Genomic DNA, 8261 nt, shown 5'->3' on the forward strand with positions numbered 1-8261 from the left:
TATATATATATATATATATATATATATGTATACATATACATGTAAATATATGGAGAGAGACATAGAGATTTATGCATAGACATATACATGCATATATACATACATACAAACATACATACATACATACATACATACATACATACATACATACATACATACATACATACATACATACATACGTATACATATGTAATCATCATTAGCGCGGTTTATTACTTTAGTTATTTTCTTGAAGTCGATACAGAATGTATTTTAAAACTAACATTAACCGAGCTAGAAAAACATTAGTTAAGCGATATGTAGCCTCTCTGTGTCTCTAATATAACATTTATGATATGCATTTCAACTGTGTCTCGTCAGAAAATATTGTAAATTAAAATCTCATATTTCTTCCATTACATTGTGTACCTGTTCACTATACGCTATTGATTTACAAAAAGAATGAGAAAGCCAGACACGCACGCTCACATGCACATACGCACACACACACGTATGTATATGTGAATACATATATATGTGTGTGTGTATTTATGTATGTCATTGTTTAGTTTCATTTCAAGATGTAAATATGGATATATGTATATATATGTATATATATATATGTATATATGTATGCATAGTAGAATTTGTATAGGTATGAAATACTTCTGTGTTACATATTCAATTGTTTACTCGAGTTGAAGATGCGCAGTAAAATTGACTCCGAGCTGGATTTGAACTGAGAATATAATACGCTTCCTCGAATTTGCACATGCAACTAAAGCCATCGATCAATTGATTCTGACAATCAACCAATCGCCTATTTATCTATCGGTTTTGTAACGTCTCTGTAATTTCGCACACTTTAAGGGGACGTATGTTGTCAATTGTATTGTCTCAAATTCTCTCCTGCAACGTTGGTGAGCTAGTAGAATCATTGGCCCCCACGGACAAAGCGCTGAGTGTCCTTTTCATTCGGTTCTCTATATTCTGAGTTAAATCCTGCCTAGGTCAGCTTTGGCTTTTATCCTTTTTGATTCGATGAAATAAATTACCAGTCATGTACTAGGGATAGTGTAATCAACTTACCTCTTCTCCTCCTGAACTTCCGGCCTTCATCCATGCAACGCACTGGTTTTACGTCTACAGAATCTTGAGATCTCGGTTACTTCTACGCCACACAACCCGTGTAGCCGGCTTTATGTTTCCTTGGGCTAAAGAACAAATACATTTACACCACTGATGATCAATTTATCGTACTGATTAAGAACAAAAACCTTAGTATGTCTAACTGTGAAATACAAATTTCACAAGATAGAAACTCCGAAAAATGTGTCAAGTTGTTGTAACCGCGGCTTTTCCCTTTCTTCTCATCTTCGCACATTACATTCGGTTCATATTTCGGTTGACGTCTGAGGATACCGTTAGGGCGTAAGGCAGATAGATTTGCAATATTTCTTTTTACAGGTATTCAAAGTTGGCCAGGAGTAAATTTTAATTCAATATCCCTGTTAAAACAATGCATTAGCATATTAACATATTAAACCATGTGTGAGAAATTGTTATAATGAATGTGTAGGAATATACACATCGTTATAGTGTCGTAGATAATGTTGTACGATATTTGTCCCTCTGAGGTAACTCTGCCTTATCATCGTGTGGAATTTCATCAAATGAAAATATAAATTAGTCCGGAAGTGCTGCAGATTTCACTAATAGCTTATATACAATAAGCTAGCCTGATGAATGCTTTTCCTAATAGCTTTCACAACTAAATTTCACTAAATTCATGGATGTGTGTGTGTGTATGTGTGTGTGTGTGTGGTGTCTGATCTTAACTTACAATCACTTTATTTAATGGCAAGACTTCGAAGAGAGACTGTCAATATAATATGATAATGTATGTATATATATATGTGTATGTATATATATATATGTGTATGTATATATGTATCTATTTATGTATGTATGTATGTCTGTATGTATGTATGTATGTATATATATATATATATGTATGTATGTATGTATACATAGTTGCAAAAAGATTAGAGATCTATACATAATCAAATTGTAATTTATAAAAATAATGGAGGTGGAAATATCACAAAAGTAAGTCTAAGACATTTCAGTTTAAGAGGAAATTTGGACCTCTTCAGTCTCGCTCACAGATTTTTAAATTATTTTTGTTTAACTCAATAGTTTGAAACCTGGTGCACCGGTGTAATTTCTCACGTTAACACTGTTTACTTTCAACATTTTTGACAAAATTTCGTATTTTAGAAGTTACTTCGTGTTAAAGTTGTTTTATTTGGGTAATTTTAACCAATCAACGACGTGTATTCAGCTGCAAAAAGCTACTGCTGTCTCTGATAGTAATCGAAGTGCAACAGCTTCTGGGTCACCTCTACTAAATGTCACCTCTCTGTTCTATTTCATTTTTGTTTACTGCCTGTGTTGCATATTACACGCTTTGTTTTGCGATCGAAAAGCAAAAGAATATATATATATATGTATTCCACAGACACACGTAATTTGAGACGTAGTTCTGAGGGAGATTCAACGTTACACAGAACTTGACAAGGCCGGCCCTCTTCATATCTGCTCGCTGGGAGTACAGGAGCCAATTGAAATAAAGTATGTTTCTAAACGAAAAAGAAGGCGTCGTCAGGTATCAAACTCGCGACTTAAGTTCCGTGAGCCGTATATAACTAACCACTAAGCCAGCTGCGCGCACACACAAACGCACACATACGTTACAAAGAATTTATGATAAATATCTGTGAATGTGTGAGAATATATGCTTGTAAGTGTGATTGAGAGAGCGCAAGAGAGAGATTCCGTGTGTGTGTATGTGTGAACATGTGTCTGTCTGTGTTTCATCTGTTTTTCTCTATTCATGAATACAACATTAGTTGTATATTCTCTGTTACAAGAATTACACAATTTACGTATCATTTATCATTCTATTTCTGCGATCACATTGTCACCAAATCACACAATTTGCTATTTCAAATTATATATGTTTTAATGATAATATCGCTCCAAAAATAGTCCTTTGTTTTGCAGTGTTTCACACTACCAATCTCTGAATATTCGACGCCCAATCCGTGATAAATACTTGTTTAATTAGAAACCGGGCATTTTTAGTTTCGACATAAACACTCCAGATTGCATAGTTCTTTTTTTTTATTGTTGATAAAATGTTCGTAGTTTCTGCATAATATTATTGCCGATTGCTTTACATAAATCTTGAATGTGCGTAAAAATTGTTCATTTCTTTTCTTTCAAACGTTATTTCTTCGTTACTTTTCTTCATAATATTTCTGTTCTTTTTTATGCGTTCATAATGGAGGATTATTGAAAAATCGCTTCCATTTACCCTATCGGTTAAATTCTACGGTGGAGTCTCTATGTCGTCGCTGATACTTTTTCAAATAGCAGATTAATCTTGTTGAGATTAGTCCCCAACAGCTGAAAATTAATCGGAGCCATTTTGGATAATGCAGTCTGTTGTATATTAGGAGTAAAAATAAAAATAATAACAAGTAATGGTCATGCATGGAATGTCTGCTCAATCGGGACCGACTCGACGCTTAACAACAAGAAAAGTACCAATGGTAACATGGCCAGTCGCTTAATCGCGTTACGAAATGCAAATAACAAATTCTATAATTCTCTCCTTTAATTAAGGTGATGAGCCAGCAGAATCGATAGAGCGTCAGACGGACAAAATTATTCGCCATATATTTCCGTATTTTTACATATTAAGTTCAAACCTTGCTAAGGTCAACTTTCCATTTCATCCCTCTGTGGATGTTAAAATGCAGTACCAATCAAATAATGGATATACTTATAAAAAACTGACTGTGCATCCCTTGTCACGATTCTATCTAGGAACATGTAAACACTTAAATGAGAAGTAGAGGTCGACTCTTTCACTTAGGTGGGAAACAATTAAGTTTAGAGAGTCTTAGAACATGAAGATATTTTTGTTATAGACATGTCACTTAAATTGAACTTCTTTTCCTAATTCTCATGCAGATTGATTTCAAGTGTCTTCGACTATAGTTCTCTGAGGCTCGGTATTCACAAAAATTGGTCGTCCAGATCCAGAGGTGTCTAAGAGAAAAAATTAATTTCTGAGAAAAACTGGCCAAGCTGTTTTGCATGCGCGAGGATTAAAATTTTCATCTCCATACACAGAATAAAGATATCTTCTTTTGAATTCAAATAGTATCTGGTATCTGATATCGGTCTGATCTACTTTTAGTTAAAAAGGGTAAAATCAATATGAGTTTAACCACAATAGCATCAAGCTATCAGCAACGAAAGATCATAAAAAGAAAACTAGTATTTAAAGATTAATGATTATTTTAGCATAAGTATTAAAAAAGTACCATCAAAGTAGATAAGAAACAAAATGCATGAGGACTTACTCTCCAAAGTTGCTATTTGAGTGCGTGCGTGTGCGTATGTGTGAGTATAAAGCTATACATGAAGAGAGATCACTGACAGACAGACAGGCAGACAGACAGACAGATGAATAGATAGATAGATAGATAGATAGATAGATAGAGGAAGAGGCAGGGATTGGTTGATAGCGATTGTGGTGGAAAATGTTAGTTATAAATATATATGTATGTATGTGTATATATATATATATATAAATATATATATATAACTTGAGAAGAAGGATTTGGCGGCTATTTCTAGCATGTCTAAACACGTAGAGAAACTCCTTACACCATTAGCTAGTGCGATAGGAGATGAATTCCTATATGTATATTTGCACTACAATGCGTGTTTGAGAAATTAATTATTAAATGTGTTGGTTTTTCGTTGGGTTATTAAAATAACCATGAGACTAATTAGATACCAGCTTGTTGGTATCTATTGTTAAAGGTCAAAATGTTCGTGACGTCTGGACGTAAAACAATCCAATGAGAGGTAAGCATCTTGATATTATTCATATCATGCTTCTGTTTCTTCTTCTTCTTCTTCTTCTTCTTCTACTTTTTTCCTCTTCTTTTCTTCTTCTTCTTCTTTTTCGTTTTCTTCTTCTCATTATCATCATCATCATCATTATTATTATTATTATTATTATTATTATTATTATTATTATTATTATTCTTTACTGTTGATCCTTCCGAAATCGATAAAAAATGTACCAGTTGAATACTGGGGTCGATGTAATCGACAATCCCCCTCCTCCCGAATTTCAGGTCTTGAACCTGTTGTGTAAAGGATCGTTATTATTATTGTTGTTGTTGTTGTTGCTACTGTCCGATAATATGTTTAGCGGTATTGTTTCTGGGTCGTAGGTTCTGAGTTCAAATTCCGCCGAGGTTGAATTTGCATTCTGTCTCTATGGAAACAATAAACAAAAATGCGAGACAGGAACCTAGAAACTATTATTTTATTAAAAATACGGCAGCAGTGGGCTGGGAGAATGGTTACTGCATGGGGAAAGAGCTGCGTTTTATCTCTTCCGCGTGGCATTACTCTCTTATTTAGAACCCTGACGGTAACTGCTTTTCCTTTCATCCTTCTGTGGTCGATAAAATGTTGTACTCTGCAAGTATTAGGTTCGAGGTTATCGACTGGCTTCATCGTCGATATGAATATTTATGGAGAGAGAGTGAAAGAGAGAGAGAGAGGGACTTACAGAAACAGGTAGAGAAGCGACAGGGAGGGATAGATAACAATAAAGAGAAATCGAAAGAGAAATGGTGATAGATAGATTGATAGTTAATTAGATAGCCAAATAGATAGATAGATAGATAGATAGATAGATAGATAGATCCAGGTATGCGTGCGTGCCGAGGTAGAAGTATATGATACCTAGTTGACTGAATATTTGAGGAGATATATTATCCGCTCAAGAGAAAAGAAGATATCAGCCTTTCTCGTTAAATATTGTAGATCCATATGTGTGTTTGGCCAATATTTCTTAATGAGCTTCTCTCCCGTTATCTTATAGGACTGAGGTTGCTGTGAATGTCATAAACAGACACGTGTTAGGCTTGCCTCTAACACAGCAAAATATCTCATCTCAAATAGCTACATTGTCTATTAGATGTATACAATATTTAGAGACGTGCCTTTAAGAGCATATAAGATTTCTTTCGTATACATTGGGACGCTGGTGATTGAAAGGACAAAATGGAACGACGCAAACAGCGTGTATCAGATAGCTCTGATAAATAATAGATTAGCAGAGGGAATTTGAAATGCTTTGATGAATTTATTAACACGAAGACAATTTGTAGATACTGCTGTGTAACATCTTCAGAGAAATAAGCGAGAATTATTTTCTTCTATTTATTGTGATTCATAAGTCAGCCATAATCCGATACGGAAGATAATATGCATTGACATTATAGGCAAGCTTTGTCGTTGAACATATATACACCTATACATCCATGTAGCTCTGTGTTTTTCTGTATATATGTCCACATGCATGTTTTTTATACACACACACACACACACACACACACACACACACACACACACACACACACACATATATATATATATATATATATATATATATACAGAAAAGTCTATTTGCTAACGTAAAGTGGCAGCCCTGCTAGAGATGATGTTACTACTGCCTATACTGTGAGGGGGTACCCAGTTAGACTTGCCCATACGAGGGGGTACCCAAAAGGAACCGGAATTTTCCATTATTATTTTACTCATTTAGTTTTACCTGTTTACACTTTTATCACCTTCAAAGTATTCTCCATTTGACGTAAATGCATCGGTCCAGGCGCGTTTTGCACTGTTCGAAGCAGTGCTGGAACTCTTGCGAAGTGATGCCTTTTAACACCTCCGTCGTTCATTTACTGTTACTGCAGTGCACTAGGTACGTAGCCCTGTGATGGGATGCTCTTCCTATCCGGTGGAGGTGGGGCATGTTGGGCTACTCCCCTAGTCAACGGGGTGGCGTCATTCGAAGGCAAAATCAATACGAAGCGCATTGTGACCAGCGATATATAACAATATCCTCTATTCTGTTAAATACTGTGATCCTGTGATTTTAATATTTAGGGATGCATTACCTACCTTGTATCCATGCAGTAAAAAAAAAAACGACATCTCACACAAACACACCTACAAACAAAAATATACACATGACAAACTTCAACACAGTTCTACACTACAAAATCGTCGTCACAAAATTTAAGCCAAATTGAAATCAATGGAAAAGTCAAAACCCAACCCGAAGTCTCAACAACAGGAACAACTACTTGAATGAGAAACACAAGAAACAACATTTATAACCAGACATCTACAGGTGGCGCTCACGTCGGTCATGTCACCAGTGAGAGTATGTTTGTGTTAAGAAGATAACGAGAAAGACTTGAGAAATAAACCACTACAGTTTGGTTGCTGACTAATTTATCGATTATCTTCAATAAATCTGAGACTACTTCATAAAAGGACACTTTCCAGAGAGAGAAGTTTGTATTCACTGCAAAATAAGACTATAGTAAGCAATAAATTCGGAATTTGCTTTATTTCCCAAATGGCTATTTTGAAATGATTTTCTCATAGATATCAGTAAATTTCTGTATATGTGACTCAGTCTCGCTCTGAGGTTGTGGCTGTGAGTGGCTGTAAGTGGCTTATTTGTTTGTATGTCTATGTGATAGCGCCGTGTGTATGTGTTTCTGTGTTAGTAAAGCACAGAGAAACAAACATAGACAGAGAGAGAAAGTGAAACACAGAGTGAGAGAGAGAGAAAGAGAAAGAGATTGTATCTCCTATCTCTCATGTGTCACTGATAAATCGTAGCAAATATAACTTATATAATGTACACCACACCCGCTACTTCGCAAACGCTCACACAGGCATATATATGGAAGTATACGGATATATGCATGTGTATGCATATATTCGTATCAGTGAATATATATATATATATATATATATATATATATATATATATATATATATGTGTGTGTGTGAGTGTGTGTGTGTGTGTGAGCATATGTGTACAAATATAGACTATGCAAACACAAATATATATGTGCACAAATATATTAAATTGTGTAAACACATATATATACACACACACACACACATATATATATATATATACATTATCTATTGAGGTATGTTCATATATATGCATAGATATATATACATGCGCGTGTGTGTCTGAGAGAGTGAGATTGTGTGGCTATGTACGCGTGCATATATGTGTATATGTGTATATACATATATATAAATAAATATATATATATATATATATATATATATATATGTATATATAT

This window comes from Octopus bimaculoides, chromosome 20 (assembly GCF_001194135.2).
Source record: "Octopus bimaculoides isolate UCB-OBI-ISO-001 chromosome 20, ASM119413v2, whole genome shotgun sequence".
NCBI classification, from domain to species: domain Eukaryota; kingdom Metazoa; phylum Mollusca; class Cephalopoda; order Octopoda; family Octopodidae; genus Octopus; species Octopus bimaculoides.